Consider the following 21,171-nt stretch of genomic DNA (forward strand, 5'->3'; position numbering starts at 1 on the left):
TAGCTCTGAAACAAACATATAATATTTAACAGGCAAGAAAAAAAATAAGGCAAAGAAAGGTGGTGGGTCTGATGTTGATTGGTTTTCTAAGCACCTCCCCTTAGGTGCTGCATTGGCTTAGGTGCTGAGGGACACCAGCATGATGAGGCAACTGGTCCCAAGAAGATGATTTAAATAGGTTTACATGCCTAGGCTCTTTGTTTGGGGGGAAAGGGGCATGGGGGGAGTCAGCTGGAATGGCTACAAAGGGGGAAGGTAGAAATCTTGCAGTCACCTATGCCAAAAAGAAATTCAAAGCACTGCAGTATGTCTTAATTCTGGCCCTTCCTGGAGTTTATGTGCCCTCTTCTAGGTACACATTGGGTACCTCTGTTCACTTAGGATCCAGGATACCCAGCTGCATTTCTAAGAACAGGGACTGAAGTTGGGTGATTGAGAAGGAAGAGGTCATTATATTGGTGGCACCTTTTGCTAGAGTTACCATACATCCAGGTTTTTCTGGACATGTCTTCTTTTTGGGTCCTCCCATCTCTGTTTGGGTTATTTTTTTTAAATATCAGCAAATGTCCAGGATTTTGCTGTGCCTTTGCTTTCCCAGTACCGTCTGGTTTGCCTAAGCAAGGAACTGGTCGGGGATGGAGGCAGCAGGGGAAGGTGACTAGAGACCGGGGCATCATGCACATGCCCTGGCAGCTACAGGCAGGTAGAGAGTGTGAGAGTGTGCACACACGCCTGCTGGCACCGGGGCTGCAGCAGGTGAAGGCAGTGGCAGGGTTTTTCAGGGCCAGCTGGGAGCTGCGTGAGCAGCAGGACTTGTGGTGGGGGGCTGAGGGTCAGGAGTGAGAAGCACAAGCAGGGCTGAAGGGGGTAGGCAGATATGGGTTGGGAGTGAGGGGCACCACCATGTTTGGGGGGGGGTGGCACAGTGGGTAGGCAGTGAGGGGCAGCAGCAGGGCTGGGGGAGCTGTGGCTTAGGAGTGAGGGGCAGGGGCAGGGGCAGGGGCATATCCATGTCCCCCTCCACAATCATATACCCCCTTCTCCACCTCCTTCCCCAGGTGTCCTCTTTGAAACTGGAAATACAGTAACCCTACTTTTTGCATGACAGTCTAATGGCTACAACACTTGTCCAGGAAGTCGGAGACCTACGTTATAATCCCTTCCTAGCCCGAATTGACTGAAATCCCCATCTCCCTCTTCCCATGGGAGTGCTCTGACCACTAGGCTAAACAACAATCTGGGCAGATGCATTGCACCCTTCCTGTTGAAGCTGGACCGCCAGGCAGAAGGGAATGCACATCATGAGGGAGACAGACTGGGAGGTAGGAGAGCAAGAGCAAGAGCATGCTTGAGTGAGTGAGCACACACACCTGACCCTGCAGCCTAGTGGTAAGGGCACTCAGCTAAGACAGGGAGGTGGTCAGTCTCAATATCAGCATCACTATTACAGCTATCACCATTGTCCATGTTTTTCAAGTAGAGGCGATGGTGGGACCAGGTGCTGCATTTTGTACTGAACTCAGTCCTGACAGCACAGGTTCTATATGATCTGGGTACACCTAACAGACTGGGGCTCCCTGAAAAAATCAGATATAATTGAGAAGCCTTCCCACCTCCATTATGAAGCATGGACAGGAGTTTGGTGACTAGATGCTCAAAATGGATTGCTTCTGAGCATCTTTAGAAGCCCAAAAACAACTGCTCAAGGGTTTCCTGTCCAAAAGGAGAAAATTAATTCAAGCACGGAGTGCATTTTACAGCCAGTGAAGTAAGACCCATTGTGATTCCTGCTTTGGGACTAAATGGTCTTAAATCCCATTCAGGCAATTATAGACCAAATCTGGATCTGGCCGTAAGCAACTTGTCCAAGGAACAAAACCTAGGAATCAGGAATCTTTCCTTTTCAAACCTACTTGGTACATTAATGCCATTTTACCCACAGATTTATCCACGTTTTACAACAGGCCGTCTCCGAGTTAAACAAAAGTTACTGTAAGGATGCTCCATTACTATTTTTTTAAATTAGACCACGTATTAATTTAAACAAATGCACAAAGCAAGTACTTGCAAATTCTAGAAATCAGTGCGAAGACTGAAACTGCTTATCCCTTTATTTTATTTCCTGGGCTTTAAACAATGCAAAAGTGTTAAGCTTCCTGACTACTAATTAAGATGACAATACATAAAACTGACCACCCAGAAGCAGAATAATTCATGTATAGGAATCAAATTATCTTAGATGACATCTCGGCTGACTGAAGACTTCGCAGCTTCTGCAGTGAAAGAAAACATGATCTTTTTGCTTCTCATACCACACAGCCAGGATACTCGCATATATGTGTATCTCAGAAAAATCTGTGTGTGGCAACATGTCAACCTTGTATGTGATTTCTACCATCAGTGTTGTTTTTATCTTCTATCGTGCTTTATACTAATTTCTTTGATCTAATTTCAAAGACTGAATTTATCTCCAGCTCTGGTTGCATGGAAGCTAGTAAAATGAACATTTTGTTAGAAAACAAAATGAACCCAAGAAAGAACTTCCCAGGTCAACTTCATGAGGCTTGAGGCCTATTTATAGCCAATATAGAGTGGACATGCATTTAAGTATTTACTAGCTGGAACACAGGTCAATGTAAGGTTCATAAAGCCAGCATTTGTCAGTCCCACAGACCACCTGTAGTCTGGATAATTTACTATCAGTGACAACTGCTTATTACAGCAAACACATTTAACTCTTTGCTATCTGCCATAAATAAATGAAGCTACTCAAAAAGTAGTATGACAGTGACCTCCACGGTACTTGTCAAGTATGACATTTAAGCCTTAAGCCTACAGAAATGCACCACTAAAATACTGATTCTAGTGACTTACAAGCTTTTCACACTACTCAAATTCTCAGGCTGACAGTACCAGTTACACAAGTTGTGCCAAAGTACCCCAAGAAATCGCCCAAAGGCAGGGGAAAGCTAAAGAAGCCCATCTGCAAGCAATGAATGGAAACTGAACAAGGAAGCCAAATCTGACAACTGACTGCATCCACTTAGTGTGATGTCTATCCATGTGTCGCTTTAAATTAATTTAAATACTAATATATCATACCAAATAACCTCAAAAAAGAGTTTTTATTAATATCTCAAAAACAATGAGATATTAAACACATTTTTACATAGCATTCTAAAAACATTTCTCCTGCCACATTAATTATCAACTATATTTTCCTATTCCCAGCCTGTCTTCCCACACATAGCAGGGTGCATTTACACCTTATGAACTAACCAAAGTAGACAGACACACAGACACAGACAACACAGGCAGTTGTGAGTTGAAGCTCACTTCATCAGATGCTGTGAAGTGATGTGCAACACCCACGCACTTTGGTTAGTTTATAAGATACATATCTATCCTTTTGTCTACTTGACTTCAGACTAACACAGCTAACTTAAGCTTCTCCATACATCCCTAGTTTCAGTTAAGTAATTCTTCCTCCCTGGCTTTTGGCATTTTTCCTGCAATTGGCTCTATGCAAATGGCTCCAGGAGTCCTGCTAGGAGCCACGAAGAAGTCAATAGGGCTTTATGCAAACAAGAATCTGCTCGTATGGAGTGACTTTCAAGATCTGAGGTTTGACTGGTGCTTTTCTATGCTGTTATACAGGGGCCGCATTTTCCCCTGGAGAGGGGATGCACTACTGAAGGTCCACAAAACTAGACTTATTAGTCTATATACCAATAAATAATTCTTTCCACTATTTCTTTGTGGCTTTGGCAGTATAGACTCTAACCCCTTTGGGGACAGTGACCCATTTTATTTCACATCTGCATTGTACTTAATATCTTCTTGGCAATATATACTAGGGCTGTGTGAAGCTTCGGTCCCTGATTCAATTTGGCAGAGATTCAGCTCAGTTCGGTGGCCAAATCTCTGAATCTGAATCAAATTAGGAGACCCTTTAATTTCTACGAATTGAATCGGAGAGATTTGGAAAGATTTGGCAATTCGGATATAGACACAGTTTTAAATGTTTTTTCTACATACCTCTAGGTAGCAGGCACGGCTCCTGAGTGCTGCAATGGAGCAAATGGAGTGTCCCACAGAAGCGGGCGGGGGGGCGGTGCTCCCCAGCGCACTCAGCAGCAGGCCTGGAAGTGGACCAGAAGCAATTCCAGTCCACTTCTGGGTCTGCCAGGAGCCTCCCTGCACCCTGCTGGCTCAGCGACTGGTGCCTCCTGGCTTTGGGGGGGCACTCAGGGTCCCCCCATGGCTGATCGCCAAGCTGAGGAGATGCAGGGGGCCCCCCCATGTGTCCTTGGTGGTGGACCTGGAAATGGACCAGAAGTGCTTCTGGTCCACTTCCAGGTTTGCTGCCAAGCACATGGGGGGGCCCCCCTGCATTCCTGTGGGACGCTCCATCCGCCCCAGCATCGCAGCGTTCACCAGCCACACCCGGTACCTAGACGTATGTCGAAAAAAACGTGTAAAACTGTCTATGGCCGAATCGCTGATTCACCGAATCAGCATCAAATCTTCAGATTCAGCCAAAACGAATTGGGGACAGTGATCCAAATCAACAAATCAAATCACTGTCCCCAATTTGGGCTGAATCCAAGTCTGAATCGAATATAGCCTGTTTTGTACACCCCTAATATATACACACATCAAAGTGGTTGCCATGTGTGTTTCCTTTGATCATTTTAGTTAAGAAAAAATAAATAAATAAGAAGAGGACTCTGACCTGGGATTTTTATTTTTTCCATCATCTATGCAGACCCAGTGACTCGCTGCAAAACATCTCTTTAAAAAGTTCTCAGGAAAAGTTCCTTATAAGCTGCATAAGCGCCTGTACACATGTGGGGATGCCGCTCCAATGCACTGTAATAACGACGTGTCAGAGCAAACGTGATGAATTGAGTCGGCTGGAGCGTGCTTGTTAGTATCGAACAAGCTTTAGTTAAAGTGCCACCACCACCATTTTGAAGCATGGGACACTGAATACACAAGACGCTGTGGGCGCTTTAATTAGAGCTGCTATTGGAGAAGCTGTAATTAAAGCCCCCCACCCTCTCCAGGGCACATGTAAAGATGCCCTCAGAGACCAGCTCATTAATCAGTCTTATTACTCAGTATGGTTTTCAAGGGGCCCTTCTGTATTTCTGCAGCATGGCCTCACATTTTCCATAAGCCAGTTACAGCACATAAAGCATGCATCATTGTAATAGTTAGGATATGGGTGTTAAATGGTGTATAACATATTCAAGAGGTGAATTAGCAGATCTAAAGCACAGAACTCATTAAGAAATTCAAGACGTACTGAACCTTTGATGCCTCGGGGATTGTCCACAAAGAATTTCTAAAGAAACTTTGATTTGTTTTCTTGTGCTAGCAAAATTGAATGTGATACAGAAAACAAGCAAGTAACTGCAAGCTAACCGAAGGAACGCAAGCTGATTTTGTATTTGCTTGAAAAACTCTGTAATGGTAATTTTTATTTTTGGCCTTTTACCAAGTAAATAATAATAATAAAAAAAAATGCTGCAGGAGGAGGGGGAGACACAATGCAACTTTGTTTCCATCTGTTATGACAAACTGCAGTCGGAAGTAAAATAGGAAAGTTGGCCTTCTTCCTGCGACTGCAGTAAACAGAATTTGTTCTGCAGCAGATTGTGAATAGCCAGACTCCTTGCACCTATATTCCCTACATTTTCTACTGTTTCTCTCAACAATTAATCTCTGTGTTAATTAAATCATAGGTCACCATGAGAGCACATCATCAGGTACCTACTCAGGAAATTCATGTAGCATACATAATCTCTCAGCATTGGAGAAGTCTGGGTTTACAAGAAAGAAAGGAAGAAAAAGCGTCAAACTTCATTACCCACCACAAAGGTGACATTATTACTACAAGTTGAATCAAAAACGCTTACTAAATCTCAAACTTTTCACTGATAGTACAAATGCTAAATTCTAATTTATTAAAAATGCTTTTCACAGATGCAAATGGTAACTGAAAAGATTTCAAATAAATAATGCAAGGTTTCTCATCTAGATCAGGGGTGGGCAAAATTTGGCCCATAGGCTTGGATCCAGCCTGATGAGGGATTCTGTCCAGCCTATGGTGGGTCCCTCAGGCCCGCCTGGGCCAGGCACGGGGAGCAGCCCAGGCAGTGGCCAACGTGGTCAGTCCCAGCACCCCCAGGCATACAGCAGGGCTGGGCATCATGGGGGCTGGACTCCATTTCCTGGCAGCTCCCCGCTGCTCCTTCTGGCTGCCACAGCCTCCGGACCCAACCCCGCTGCCCAGGAACCTGGGTCTGTCTGCCCCACTCACACTGCTGGGGGCAGGACCTGCATGGGCAGGGTGCTCGGCTAGGTGGCAGGGAGGGGATCGCGGGCCAGTGGGGAGTGAGATGGGTGGGCAGAGCCAGAGAGACCCTAGGATCTTGGAGCAGTAATAGTGTAGGGCTAGAGTTCAGGGAAGAGCCCCAGTTCTGCAGGCAAGGATGTGTGGCAGCAGACCACCGCTTTGCCCCAGACTCTGGCACTGTCACTACCCCACCTCCACCCCACCCGGCAAGGAGGCCCAGGGTGGCACTGCTGGTAGCAAGGACTCCAGCTGGGTTGCCCCTTCTGAAGCTGCTGAATTAAGGCTCCAGCCCCACAGCTGCGCAAGCTCCCCACTCACCCACAACCCCATCCCACATAGGGAGGTTTGGTGACCTGTTGCGCTGGGTGCAGGGGTGCTGACTCAGCCCACAACAGCTCCGCAAAACTCCCTGTGTGGCCTGAAGGCCCACCCCGATCTAGATGCAACCTGGCATAACATTCTGGGGAATCAGTTTGCCACTAAGTCCACAGCCACAGCTCCTGTTGAGGTGAACAAACATTTGGTTTAAAACCTTATGGAGTGATGAGTCCTATCTTAAGTGCTTGTAATTTGACAATTATTTTTGAAGTGACTTCTAAACAAAGACCTTAGCATTCAGTTTTACTAACTTAATTCCACTTCACCTTCACATATGCAGAGAAAACTTGTACTGACTAACGTAAGTTCTGTTTGCACCTGTGTGGTCACATATGTATCTGCACACACACCTACACATATGCACCTCCCCGCCAAAGGACAAGGCTTGGACCATAATATTTAATCAGTGAGTCACAAAAGCAATTGTGTGTTGTTTTATTAAATCTCCTTACTGAAAAAAGACAGAACTTGTTTCATACTGAAATATCTGGACATATAATCTTAAACTGGTCTGCCATCCATCCACAGTAGAGCACCCTGCGTTTAGCAGGCTCAAAACCATTCTTTACGGTTCCTTATTTTCAGATTAAAGCAACATTCTTGCTAATAGCAGATCATCATTCTCCTCTCCTTCGGCCTAATACCTACATGCCTCTGGGCTTCTAGAGTGAAGACAGTTTCTCAGCACACCCTGGATCAGGTTTGCTCTTCAAACTTACCATATTTACTTGAATACAAGATGAGGCTTTCCCCTAAAGCTAGCATTGGGGAAAAGCCTTTTGTCTTATAACTGCATACAAGGACATCTCACTAAATACATTGTCTATCATTAAACTACTGCCAAAAGCACCATGTCCTCAGTGATGGAAAGCAACTATAAAGTTGATTAAACACAACAAGCAATAAGTACAACTATAACACATATGGCTCACATTGGGCAAACATACTGATGGGAACCTACCACAAGAATAGGTTACTACAGCCTATTTGAGTAAGAGATATGGTAGGGCCCATTAAGCACCGTCCCTTTCACTACCGACTATTTTTCAAGTGATAGTGAGCCACAACACTGCATACCCAGAATCCTTCTGTTGGCCCTTCTTTCAGCTGGCACATATGATTAGTGTGGCCTCACCCCCCATGAGGTCGAGCCAGACCAGGCTGCCCTGCACCTCGTCTGCATATAAGTTTTTGAAGCATCCCAGGACTTGTGAGAAGAACACTCAGTTCTAGGCATGAGTAGGGCTAATTAGCGCATGGATCTTTCATGGGGCATATCTGGAGCACACACACACTGGGCACTGGGGTCACCATGGCCTGAAATGCTGTTGACTGGTGGAGCCAAGCCCAATGATCAACATGGTAAATCGTGAGCATTTGGCTTTAGACTAACATCACGCAGAGTTTGTACCAAAGTGCTGTTCAAAAGTGTGTTTATGGAGTACCTGTGCTAAGACTTGCTGCAGATTCAAAAAAGGTAACCTGCACCTTGGATGAACTCAATGCATGGATACTCTATGCAAATTCCCACAACCATGTTTAATTTCAAGATCATTTTTTTCAAATTTGCTCCTCAACTTCCAGGGAGAGCAGGGTCTGACAGTAAGGGAAGGGGCTGCCAAGGGGAAAAAAGTGCGTGGGGGGAGGGGGGAGTAAAAAGCAAAGGTCTACCAGACTCCTCACATTAATTTTCTCAGCTGTAGCAGTGGGAAGGGGACAAATTCAGGGAAAACCTCCAATATTTAGATTTTATACCTGGGAAATTCTAACAAATGGAATTTAATTTTTGTGGAGGGTCTTCTTCTATTCAAGTAAATATAATAATTCCCACATATATTAGGAGTAGTTCCACACCTGTCGAAGAGTTCCCCTTTAAGTAACTTAGGTTATCAGTACTCAGACTGGTGGCTTTTCTTGAAATAAAACAGGCAACTTGACAAATGTGTGTGCAGAAAGGAGAAAAGCTCTTTCTTTTTAATTTTTCCTGTAGCAATCTTGTAAAACACTTTTAAAGATTTTTCTAAGGAAAAACAATTTGTATCGTGCAGAAAAAGTTTTATATGTGAAAAGATGGTTAGGGGGCTGGGGAACTTGACTTGTGAGGAGAGACTGAGGAAACTGGGTTTATTTAGTCTGGAGAAGAAAGACAGAGGGGATTTAATAGCGGCCTTCAACTCTTCAGGGTGGTTACAGAGAGGATGGAGCTGGACTGTCCTCAGTGGTGGCAGATGACAGAACAAGGAGCAATGGGCTCATGCTGCAGCAAGGGAAGTTTAGGTTAGATATTAGGAAAAGCTCTCTCACTGGGAGAGTAGTATAGCACTGAAACAGGTTATCCAGAGGAGTGGTGGAGTCTCCATTATTGGAGGTTTTTAAGACCTGGCTCGACAACGCCCTGGCTGGGATGATCTAGTCAGGGCTGGTTCTGGTTCTTTGAGCAGGGAGGTTAGAGTAGCTGACCTCCTGATGTCCTTCCAACCCTAATTTTTTATGATTCTGTATGGCTCTATGAAAACATGATGTTCCTATTTCACACTACTGAAAATCGGAAATAGAGATGCATTTCTTGCATGGAAACATACAAAGACTTGCATACGGTGAATATAGATACATATTCTGTTTTGCAATAAAGTTTAAGAGTGCTTTTAAATGTATGCGTGTATCATTCTCAGTACCTAAAACCAAGATAATCAAAGATCTTATATAGATGCGTGACCAATAATAAACGCATTGATATTATAAAGAAAAGTTTACTAACGGGGTGATAAAATGTTTGAATATGGTAAAATAAGTTGTGTTACAGTTCTCAATTTGCCTTTAAAAATGTTTTATCAATTAGTGAACAAAAGTATTAGCCAATCACTTGTATATCATCAAGGTTCCCCAGTTTTTTGTTTCACCAACCAGTACTGTGCAAATATGATAATCACAAATGTACAGTTTGCTAACTTAATTATTTTAAACAATTTCTCTGTTGAGCATGAGCCGAGTAACTTACAAGAATAATCTCACACTTGCACAGAGCAATAAGAAGTGTCAAGAGTTCTTGGTTGGCTGTAATAAATGCCTCCCAAAGGACACAGACGCAATTCTTCAGCAATTATCGTTGTCCAGAGGCCCCAGGCTTTAGTAGGCATCATTTGTTATGCTTAGATGAATACTGGTTTCTAAATAATTACCATGACCTCAGCAACATCCATTCCTAATGGCAGACTCATGGCAATTAAAAACAGCTATCCTGGGCCTAATCCAAAGCTCAGTGAAGTCAATGAAAAGATTTCCAACAGAATTTGGTCAGGTCTTTTAATTTTAGATAGCTAATTAAAAAAATCTTGTCCCCTGTGATGAAACATAGACTTTATCTGGCATTTCAGTATTGTACTCCTCAAGCAAGACAATCCGGCACAGAAGATTGTCAGATTATCAAGAGGGTATACTAGGAATGTCACAGCCTCTGTTACTCTATGTAGGGACATTTATCAAAAAGACAGCTGCTATGAAATGACTATCTCCTTCTCCCACTACAGCAACTAAAGGTTCTGCTTTGTTTTTTAATTTTTAATTACTTATGTTTCATCTTATTTTCTACAATTCACAATTCCACAATTCAGACTTTAGATTACGGCTGTATGGGATGGTTTGAATAGGGCTGACTGTGCCTCAGGCACGGGGTTCAACTAAATGGCCTCTGCAGATCCCTTCCAGCCTTACTTTTCTTACTTTTCAGACCAAAGAAGTGGTTCCCTTTTCATTATGCTAGACCAGTTTTCATAGTGTGACATTTACCTTTCCTCTCGCTCTTTGAGTCTCCCAATGGACAGGCACTGCTGGCAAGTATACAGGTCACAAAGTACTCTAATACATAGCCCAGATTCACAGATAAGCAATTCACAGGTACAGCACTGTACTAAAGTGAACTCCTGAGGACTCAGAATTAGCTATTAAAATCTGGTTCACCTCATTTTTGACCACCAATGGGAAAGCCTGCAAAACAGTAAAAATTTCAAGTAAATGTACATGAAGAGTAAGATCTCCACATTTAGTATCTGAAGGTGCATCTGAACCCACCTATGAAAAAGTCAGCGACCTAGCTAGGACCCTTAACCTTTTATCAAATGAGGGTTTTGAGCAAGGGATTTCTAAAAGGCTCACGCTCACCTCCAAAAAACCCTTCACCAGAATGCAGCTCCCTCTGAAGGAGTCTCCATGTCCAGTTAAAATACAAGTAAAAAATAAAATGGAGAAAAAATAGTTTCTGAAACTTTCATTTACAAAGTACTAAAGTATATGAGTCAAATATAAATCAATGAAGTTTATATCAAGCACCAAAAAGTCAAATGAAGATGAAGACGACACCTGACTGATGTATTTTGCAGACCGACTGCTAGAACACAGCAGCACGTTTTGGTTTTGAGTCATTGCTAACCCCTTTCTGAAACATTTTATTGTCCTCATGGCATGGTACACATCTCCAACAAAGAGGAACTCTCAGGAGGGAACTTTAACAATAAAATCTCCTCTTCCTCTTCTTATTTTATTGCTCAAGAGACCCAGAGTACTAGAGCAGTGATTCTCAACCAGGGTGCCATGGCACCCTGGGGTGCTATGCAGTGAAAACACCAACAAGGTAGGTTCACAACATAAACCCAGAGATTACTAATAGAAATCCAGAGTGCTGAAAGCACTCGGACCTGCTGTAGTCCTCCTGAGTTCTTTGTAACACATAAATTTATTATTTTTCTTTAGGAAAACAGGAGTGAAAACTAAGAGCTGACATTTTCTAAGGGGTGTCTTCAACCTAATGTGGTGCCCTGAGTCTAGAACCAGGTCCAGACTAATTTTTGTTCTCTGAAATATTCCTGAGCAAGCACTGTGCATTGAAACATGAGCTAGAGCTGTTCTACTCGCAGTACATTATAGTGACATTAAAAATTGCTAGCACTACTGTCATTCCTCTGTCAGAGAGCTGAATTTATTAAGATTACACCTGTGCTTTTCGGTGTATTTAATACATCAGGTGAATCACTAGAATATAAAAAAGACTGGCTATTTATATTTAAATATAATCCAATATCAGAGACCTGACAAAAATAATGTTCTACCAATGTAGCTTAGTGACCAGGTGCATGCAGGATAGATGTGCCTGCTTCACACTGGTGTACTCATTTCACTCTGCGTGACTTGGCTGTAATAATATTTCACGTCAATTTCTGTCCTGACTTTGCATCAAACCCCTGTAAAGAAATCAAGTAGATCTTAGAAACATGAGCAGAGCCTTAAACTAAAATTTAATTAATTTTGCATCCTGTCAATCGCCACTTTTTCTTAGAATATTTCTGGCTTCTGATAGGCTCTGGAGAAGAAAGTGGTTCCTATAAACAAATAACGGCATTCAGAATTAGTAATAGCAGGGTTACGATTTGGTACAATATATTTTGATTTGGCCTTAATGACTAGTTTGGGGGGGTGCCCCCCAGAAAAACTACATCCACAGAACTACCATAAAAGTAGATGATACTAATGTAGTATGCAACTCAGTCTACATTGCAGACTCTTTCTTAGCAGAGTAAATTCACCTGAGTAGAACTTTGTACAGCCTTGGCTGGGCTGTTTCCAATACCCAGACCAGTTTATTTAAAGCTAAGGTCAGGTATATATCTTTATTACACAACAGTCTACAGTGATTCTCAACCACAGTGCCGCCAGATCCTTTAAAGGGTGCCTTGAGGTGTGAGGAGATAAGTCCATAAGCTAAGGAGATAAGCAGAGGGTCACAGTTATCCCTGCCTGGATGACCCTCACCCCACCACCCACAGTGGAAGGAGGTGCATGCTGCCTGCATCTACACGAGACACTGACTGTGCAGTCGTTACAGCGCAGCCATTAAGTACTTGTATAAACAAGTACTAAATGACTGTGCAGTAACCAGAGCTGAGGGCAGCTGTTTCAAGCCACTGACTGCGCAGCTCATGTCACGCTCCTGCCATGTGACGCTATGGTGCAGTAGTCATGCGCTACGCCACTGACTGCGCAGCGGTGTCATGTCACACTCCTGCCACATGACGCTACGGTGCAGTAGTCATGACCTACTACGCAGTCTGCGTCTCAGATGCAGCCACTGTAATATATAAATTAGTTTCGGAAATTGGGTACCACTCAATGCACAAAAGCTATGGAGGGGTGACTTGAGTCACCAGAACCACTGGTGTAGACATAACCAGTGAAAGTCTCAGCAAGCAGCTAAACATCATTTTTAAATACACAATCCTGTTTAAAAATTGAGATTAGAGAGGATCATTAACTCTCAAATCTCCATGGCTTAAATAATGTTGTGCAAAAGCCTCTAAAACCTGAACTGCTGGGAGTGTTTGTGTAATGCTTCCTCAAGGTTTAGATACTCTAAGTGTTAACAACTTACCTAGTTAAACCTTTTTTCCTCCTTCCTACCTCTGACATGTAAAAAAAATTAAAGAATGTGGAAGGTATTTTTTCCACTGTGAAAAACTTAAGCTGAGGAACAAGACTGTCCTGTATATAACTGGTGAATTGTGCAAATAGGAAAAGAATTAGCTTGTTCCTTTTCCTCCATTTTATGAAATATGAAAAGTTTTTAAGGGGGGGTTGTAGAAAGAGGGAGACTTGTTTTTTACATCTGAAATTCAGATCCTGGTTATAGTGGAGAAGTTATTAGGAGTGAAGACTTAGTGGAATACGGACATAGTAAAAAGCAACAGAATTATTTATTTTGTTTAGTTTACTTATTAAAAATGCTTTTACATAAAGTATTATTTATACAGAATAAAAAGTTAAGCAAGGGAAAGGATTTTTAGTCAATCATTTATTTTTATTTATACCTTATGTTTACCTTAGGGTTAAAGTTAAGATAAAAAGCCTTACTGCTGGAGTGAACTCTAACTATCCTTTAGACCTCCCCAAATGCCCATCTGGCAAGATGAAACCTCCAATTCCTGAAATGTCTTAACAAACAAAATGGTTAAGCAAAACAGAACCCTTTCTGAACATCTTTCACACAGACTAATTTTTTGGACCTTTGAAGGTTGCCTATAAGCAATAAGGTCAAACTCAGTCATGCTGCTCATAACTGTTCTTACCCTACCTAGGAATCCATATCTTTCTTATCTTTTTTTTTTAGCATTTCCTAACCATTGCCTTGTAACATGCCATCCAAACAAGTTCCATATTTATATACAAATGCATATTTTATGATCCTACTACATTAGATTTGCCTGACTCATTGATGCATGAGCCATCACTGGGGACAGGTTTTCAATCTACCTGTTCAAACTAATTTAATTTTCAATTGCTTCTGTACTTGAATATTTTACATCTTCATTCCCATTCTCTTCTCTCCTTTCAATTTCTCTCCTACTCGAAAAATAAAACAAGAACTAGAAGACAAGGCAAGGAAAAACAGCAATTTATTACTCAGGCTTACTGAAAAGAAAAAAACAGCCACTGTAGATTAATGTGTTTCCTTTCCCACAGCTTTTTGGCTGAAACAATAACTATGCATATTTACTGCAACCTTTCCATCTGCCAATGTCATTACGCTGACACATCCTGCCCGCAGGTGTTATGAGCCTATGAAGGCTAGACTGCACCCAGAAATGTTTTTCAAATTTGTAATTAATGATACAATATCTGCCCATAGGGCACATTTAGCATATTTCACTTCAGTCAAGCAGCAAAGATGACAAAAAACACAAACCCTAACACTCCATGTTACTCTTACCATTTATGCCAAGCATAAGCCAATTAATGAAAAAAATACTGAAGTACGGTATGACCAGAAACCAAAACTCAGCCAACAATTTTCTGCCAGTATTTTAAGCACAAAGTTACCATAAAATCTATGTACCCATAGATATACGCTCTTGTAGATACGAAGGAAGGACTGGGTAATATATTTGTTTGCTTTTCAGTTCATACAAAGTATTTACTTATAAGCATAACCAAAGAAAGAGGCACTACCAGTGGAAAAAACAAAATGTCAGCAAGGGATAATACATGCTCAAATTTGACCATTAACATTAGGGCTGTGCGAAACTTTGGTCCCTGATTCAATTCGGCAGAGATTCAGCCGAATCCAAATCAAATAAGAACCCTCCAAATCGATTCGGAGAGGTTTGGCGATTCAGACATAGACACAGCTTTAAATGTTTCTTTCTACATACCTCTAGGTACCAGGTGGCTCATGAATGCTGCGATTAATTCATTTTGAAAATATGAATAAACTAGTTCGTTAACATGGCAAAAGTTTATGAATGTGTGTGTGTATGCATGCATGTGTGTGCGCACGCGCACACACACACACACACTTGGCACATTAATGAACTAGTTTATACGTATTTTCCAAATTAATTAGTATTTAAGTACCTAAACTCTGACATCACTTGTTTGAATCCTCTGTTGGTATGTCATAAGATTTGCCAGCCACAGTGATGGTCTGGACACCTGTTTGATCACCTATAAATTAAGCTACTGAAACCTAATTTTTTAAACTTTAACTAAACTTTTGCATTCATGAAGAAGTATTGGTTATTTTTTGGATCTCTTTTCTAATGATATGCCCGCTGTAACAGAAAGGATTTCCAAATGAAAGCATGATTTGGTCTGAGATGAGAAACTTTAGAACACAATTCTAACTGCCCAGTTTCAATTCTTGAAAGAGCCATTGAAACCCAGGTACAGACAGGTAAATTAATAGGACCACCCTTTATTATGTGTTAGGTGCTCTGTGGTAATGATTTTTATGCCCAATCCCATCCTTCATTAAGAAGCTAAACCATAGTAACCTTGTTTCATTCTAGATAAACTGCCCCAGTTCAACTTTCACTTACTATGGGATAAAAGTGAACGCACAAAACAGTTACTATGGAGGAACTGATGCAAGGAAAGTCCTTCCTCTTTCACCCCTTTTTAACTTGGTATAAATTTGTTCAACTCTCTCCTTTCCCTACATACACACTATGCTGAAAGGCTGGGGATCTAATAACTCCGGAGCCTCTTCAGGCATATGACAACAATGGAGACTTATCTATAGAAGTATATGGAAAAGTTGGTAGATGGAAAGGTTGCAGAAAACTGTTACATCATCTCTAAACTACCCTATCACTCTTCTGATGGATGACAACTAGAACTAACCATTACCTGAGTCTAAGGTAATTCAGTATCCATCCCCACCTTGTTCATTCCGCTAACCAGCCTACCAACCAGACTGCTAATTACAGTGGTTGTTTTGTGATGCAGACGCCTATTCATTTAGGAACTAAGACCAGACCATCAGCTCGTGTTGTATATGTCACTGCACCAATGCTCCATAATACAAAACTTCAATAACTGCTAGCCTAGACTCATATGTTTGCCGTGGGCAGAAAGGCTCCATTATTCCCAACAACCTTCTGCTGACCACATAATCTACTGGTGATACCTGGAGGCATTCAGTCAGGTGACTTTTCCATTGAGGTATCTATTACCTCTAATGCCCTTCACCAGCACCTTCCTCATTCGTTTATAAACAAAGTCATTTTAATCATGGACACATTCGGCTACAAATTCACTTACCACAACAACATCTGAATGCAAGAACATTCCAGTTTACAGCACGCTAGTCTCATCAGTCATCAGGTTGTAAAAAAAGTTGACAGGTTCAGAGGTAAGAAAGTAGCTTTTAGCAAAGGGAGTCAGATGGATGATATGGGAAACTCATCAAAGAATCTCATACGAAATATCACCCATTGCTGTTCATAAACATGAGCCCGGTTTGGCTATATTCAATTACAAGCTGAGAAGAAGTATAATTAAGCAGCTCATGATATGGAATGGCTAGAGCATGTGTAATCTTATTTATGTTCTCTGCACCTGTGTTTTTTACGGTTTAAATTATAATACTGATCTTTTAAACTGCACACAGGGAGTATCCCAGTTCATCCACGTGAGGGACAGTAATAGATCCTATTTTTAATCAATATATATATTGTAGCACATTGTCAATTAGCAAATATATATTGAGAAATTATAATTAGATTGCCTACCATGGTCTCAGGGACATGAGCTCATCTTGTCTTACTGTTGCTATCCTAATCCTCCATCTCCTCCTTTCTTCTGTTATTCTTCCACAAACAGCTGTGTTCACAGGACGATTAAAATGGAAAAGCTATGGAAACCCACCATACCTCTTGTTTCAAACTCAATTGTAAATTCCTCACAATTTAAGCAGAGGATGCATTTTCGAGTACCTAGAACAATGAAGCCCCAGTCCTAATCATGGTCCTTCAGTCCTCGCTAAGGTTTTGTTTTTGTTGCATTTGTAAATTGCCTAAAAAAATGGGGCAGCAACTTTTCGGTATTGCTGCAAGCTAAATTAAACACCGCCGTTTAATTAGGAAGACTTCAGAGTACCTTACAAATAATGCAGTGAGCTGCAGCACATTTGTACCGCATAGTCTGGACAATAACCAATCCTTCAACTGTTTTACTGACGAGAAAATTAATAAGGTACTACTAATTGTCTAGAACTAAATCACACATCCAGTCTGTCATAGCTCTGGGAATACTACCTAAGTCTTCTGACAGCCAGCCCTATCCACTACGTGCCAGACTGTTCTTCTCCTTTCTAGGGAAGAAAAAATAATATCCTTAGTCACATACTTTTAATTAGTTACTACATACGGTACATTAATGTAATTGCCTCTAATTTCAGTGTTTCTGTGTGTTGGAATTATTTTTACATAGTTTAAAGGAGGCGCTACATTTTTCACTTATTTTGTTTTACTGCTTTATTTAAAACATGGCAGTTAGAGCACAGGGATGTTGATGCAGCTTGAATAAAGTCTGAACTTATCCAAGTAAATGGGCTTTTGAATACGATCTGGCCTAAAGCCTGCTAAACCCATTCTAGAACAATCAGCTTCTATTATGAAGTGAGATGAGTTTGTACAACGTGCACAAAGTGAGGACTACCAGTATTGGCAATGGATTTGTTTTCCTACCCCATTTTAAACAGTGTGTAACAAGCTAATCAATATGTAAAGAGAAGGGTTTTACCTTATTTGCAAGGAAAATTGTTTCGCTCAAAATTGTGAAAGAGATACAGTTTTACAGTAAAACCTAGGAACACCTTTCAAGATAGCCAAATGCATGCAAAGAAGAGACACACCATCCAAGCAGTATTTCATAATAAATGAAAAAATATTTAACAGTATAAATTATAATGTATTATATTAACATCACGTTGTGAAATATTATAATTTATATAATCAATGCTTATATGAAAAGGGACACATGCAATATTCTACATGCTAGCTAAAAGATTAAGCATTGTTACTGTGTTATTTTGTGTTCTTCTATTACTCCATATACAAATTAATTTAAACAGTCATTTAACTGTATTCCCAAGGAAATCCACTCCAGGATCTTAAAAGCACCAATAACAATCCCATGAGGTAGTTCAAGTATCTCCTTTTACTACTGTGCTCCTACTGAGTTATGTCCAGTACCAGCATACTTAAATTTAATGGTCCCATCTCAAAAACACTTGCATAAATCTCCTTTTTTGCAGGCATATGGTACAAACATTTATATATTAAAACAAGAATGTTATGATTTCAAGGAAATGGACTTCACTTTTAACTTGATTTGTTATCATTTTGATTCATTTCAAGGGAAGCAGAAATTATGCAATCTTGGTGCTACTTACTAGTGTTTAAAATGCTTCCCACTAAGAGTGAATTGCCATTCCTTACCTTCATAGTTTGAATTGAAAAGTCCTTTTTCAGCTGGCCAACACCTTTTCCCTACTATCTCTCAACATGCAGAAATGCATTTAGAAGTTATTGAATAACTGAAGGAGTATCTCAATTTTCCTTTCATGGAAAAGGTTTGAAGGGAAGTTGCCAACTCAAGATCGGCTCAAATGGTAAGACTGTTTGTTCAAAAGCAAACTTTTAACAAAGCCTATTCATTTGTTTCAGATAAAGACAGTTACAGACAGTGTTTTAGGCACTGTTTAAATGCAAGAAGTAGACACTGCTTCTGAGAGTCAGGCCCAATAGAAGTTTTTCCTACTGATTTTTCTTATATCAACAGTGATAATTTTAAACCTAGAACAAGCTTATCTATGGATTAACATTCCCCGCTAGTATCTACAACTCAACAGCTGAGAACTGAGAATCTGTCACTAACGGCAATTATATAAAAACAAATAACTGACTACAGTTATTAAAAACAAGGGAAAGGAAATAAGTTAAAACAGCATAAATTAATTGGATTTTCAAAATATCCAAATTTAGTGTAAATAAGAAAATTTAATAATACGTTGTTAGAAACATAAGTTAAGAAATTTGTTTTAAAACTTTTTTTTTTTTTAAATGGCTATAATCTCCTACGTAGCTAAATACATTTCATACTATAGTCAGATTTGCCTTATGGCTGCTGAATTTACTTTTCAGATAAAAGAGCATGAGCTGTTCTATATTATGTAAAAAGAATATACTGCGCTGATGCTTACAAAGTCTAGCAAAGGCAAATTTAGAGTGAAGAATAAAGTAACATAAATACTCTTATCTACAGGATTTCTTTTCCTTTACCATTTTATTCAACACACGTCTCTGGGCATTTCAAATAAATACTCTCTGTGTTCTAAACAAATTTGAAAAACATTCCTTTGAATTCGAAAGTCCTGCCTTTATTGTACTTTTTAATCAATTAAATGGCTTTAGCGCTACAATTCCAATTTCCCACTGAGTTTGGGGTTTACAGAAATATAACCAAAACCCAAATCAAACCGGGATAATATTTTCATTTTAGTCTTTAGCTATCTGGAGACATTTTTCCTCAAAACTCCTCTGTCAAAATTAGACTTATACAAGGGATGAATCTGAACAATTGTTTTTAACAGGTTTAGAGAACTTCCACTGTGATCCAGCTGTTATGAAAAGACACCTAAAAGCTGGACATACTAAGCTATGATTAAAAACCCCCGATTGTGTGAAAAAAGTTGCAGCAATGCATTGAATGTGCATCATTTTTTTTTTAATTATGTGGAATATCTCTAGTATAACATTCATGTAGTGAACAGCCATTTAGTGATCATATTAACACAATAACAAGTATGTCACTCTTGACTGTGGAGTTTTCACATAGTTTTTAAAACTCCAGAAATGGAGGCAATTTAGTCCTCATATACCGCATAAAAATCACTGTAACGTACTGCAGATTGGGGTGAGCAAGCAATTACAAATAATTGATTTAAAACTGTCTAGTTTTCACTGACAAATTTTCCCTATGCTTTTTAACTCTGTTTCAGTCATTAGTAAAAATATTTATTAAGTTTTCAGATCATTTTTTTACTTTGTCCAAAAACAATTCTATTGAAGTAGTAGATATTCAAACTGTAAAGTTTTGAATAAACACTTAGGTCACGGCATACCATTTTCAGGATCTACCAAAAGTGCAGCAAGAAACTGACTTCTTGAATTCTGTATAGTCTTTCAAATTCAAAATTCACTTTCCATAAAAAAGATATTTATATTTGCTTAACATTCTCTCTTTCAATGCACAGTCATGGTAATACATTCATTATTTAAAATAATCACAGAAAACAAAAGTAACACTGCAGAGTTGATATATTCATTTATGCAATTCTGAATGAATATTTACAGTATTCTTCACACAGTAGTTAACATCCATAGCAAGTGTCTTTCAAACTAAAATGAACCAAAATTGCTCAAAGGATTTTTAAAACCTAATAAAAAGATGAAAATGGCTAAGAGAAGCAAATGAATCTCCCAAAGGAAGAAACTAGAATCGTGCTATTGATCTACATAGGAGCAGATCTGGGTTCAGATGTTAAGAGTCCTTGTCTTCTGCTGGTATAATTTTCAGTACTGCCGAGTGATAGCTATTAGGGTAAATTGCTAATTTGGCACTATCAAAGTTTGACTATCAAAGTTAGGCTCCTGTGAGAAGGGACAAACTCCAAAAATCCTAGGGTCTGATACTTCCAGGTGTTCTCAGAGTTGCTTAGCACAATGATTTACCCAGTAGGTACCCACCCCCACCCCACAACCTGTTTCTAAGACCATATGCTTGGGCTCTTAGGGCACTGGCAAGGCAACCCTGTGTTGAGGCTACACTGGAGGGAATCCAACCATTCAGTCAGGGAGGGTGTTATTCTCAGCCTCAATCTTGAGTAGCACGAGGGAAAATTTGCTAACTCTTACCTCTTTTGGGATTACTTCCCTGAGAGACTGAGGAGGGTATTCTATACAATGCATTGTATTTCTAAGTTTCTTTTGCAAGATAAACTGTGAATTTGAGTAACTCCTTGGGACATAACGGGTCTAAAGCTGTAGGTCCATCCATCAACTGAATCAGAGCCAAGCAGGGATGGTAAGAGGCAGATTGAA

At 40.3% G+C, this 21,171-nt stretch overlaps 1 protein-coding gene across 8 annotated transcripts in view; it reads right to left on the bottom strand.

The window, feature by feature from the left end:
* The window catches only part of RBM20 (RNA binding motif protein 20), a 145,042-nt gene that overhangs the window by 83,038 nt on the left and 40,833 nt on the right, over positions 1-21,171 (bottom strand). The gene's annotated exons all lie outside the window — the stretch shown is intronic.

Source organism: Crocodylus siamensis, chromosome 7 (genome assembly GCF_052110815.1).
Source record: "Crocodylus siamensis isolate JL-2025a chromosome 7, ASM5211081v1, whole genome shotgun sequence".
In the NCBI taxonomy this organism is placed as follows: Eukaryota; Metazoa; Chordata; order Crocodylia; family Crocodylidae; genus Crocodylus; species Crocodylus siamensis.